This window comes from Aureococcus anophagefferens (assembly GCF_000186865.1).
Source record: "Aureococcus anophagefferens unplaced genomic scaffold AURANscaffold_407, whole genome shotgun sequence".
NCBI classification, from domain to species: Eukaryota; class Pelagophyceae; order Pelagomonadales; family Pelagomonadaceae; genus Aureococcus; species Aureococcus anophagefferens.
In genome coordinates, this window is record NW_008705910.1 from 5184 (window position 1) to 6305 (window position 1122).

The following is a 1122-nucleotide window of genomic DNA, read 5'->3' on the forward strand; positions in this document are numbered from 1 at the left end:
AAATCCCGCGCCGTCAGCGCCCGGAAGTCCGTCAGGTCCACGCGCGCGCCCGCGTCCACGAGCAGCTTGGTCATCTTCGCGTGGCCGTGGCGGCACGCCATGTGGAGCGCGGTGCGCCCGTCGCGGCGCCCCTGCGTGTCCAGCGCCGCGGGCGCGGCGACGGCGCAGCGGTAGCCGCACTCGACGCGGTCGTGGAGCGCCGCGAGCATCAGCGGCGTGTGGCCCACGTAGTCGACGTTGTCGGCCGCCGCGCCCGCGTCTAAAAGCAGCTCCAGGACGACGCGCCGGTCGCCCTCGACGGCGAGGGCGACGAGGTTGTTGCCCCCGAAGTCGCGCATGCCCACGTCGGGCTTCTTCTTGCCGCTGAGGACGAACGCGACGCGCTCGATCTCGCCCGCGGAGACGAAGAGCATGAGCTCGTCGCGCTTCTTGAGGCAGTGGCGCTCCTGCTCGAGGCGCTTCCCGGCGAGCTCCATGATGCGGTCCGCCTCCGCGTCCTTCGCATCCTCCTCCGCCTCCCGCTGGGCGCGGGCCTCGCGCGTCTCCCCGCGGGCCATGGCGCACGGCGCGGGGTCCCAGGAGGCGATTTCCAACGAGGCGCTCCGGGAGCAGCTCCTCGCTGCCTCTCCTGTGGCTGACTGGAAGCTTATCCAGGGGGGTTCGTGGGGTACCTTGGCGAGCCGAGCCAGGTGGCGGCCGGAGGCCGCCCCCTAGCCGTCGCAGCGGAGGTTGGTCGTGAGGGTGGCGAGGGCGGCGCGGTCCGCGAGGCGGCGCGCGTCGTCTTCGAGTCGGTGGGAGAGGGCGCGGGCCTTGGACGTCCTCTCCTGTGGCCTGCGGGGAAGCTATGACCTCAGGCGGGGGTAAGGGAGCGGCATGGTCTACTCATGCCAGCTCCATGGCCCTCGCGCCCTTCCAGTCGTCCTAGGCTCTGTTGTGTTGTGCTTTGTTTCGTTTGCGTACTAGCCCGTGACCATAGCCCCGTTAACGCCGCGCGGCAGTCAAATGCAAAGAGAGGCTCTCCATGCTTCTCCCCTCATCTGCTGGCGGCGTGCATGGCCGATCACAGCAATTGCTGTCAAGACCAGATCAACCCTGTAAAGCAGATCGGGGTAAAATGACCCC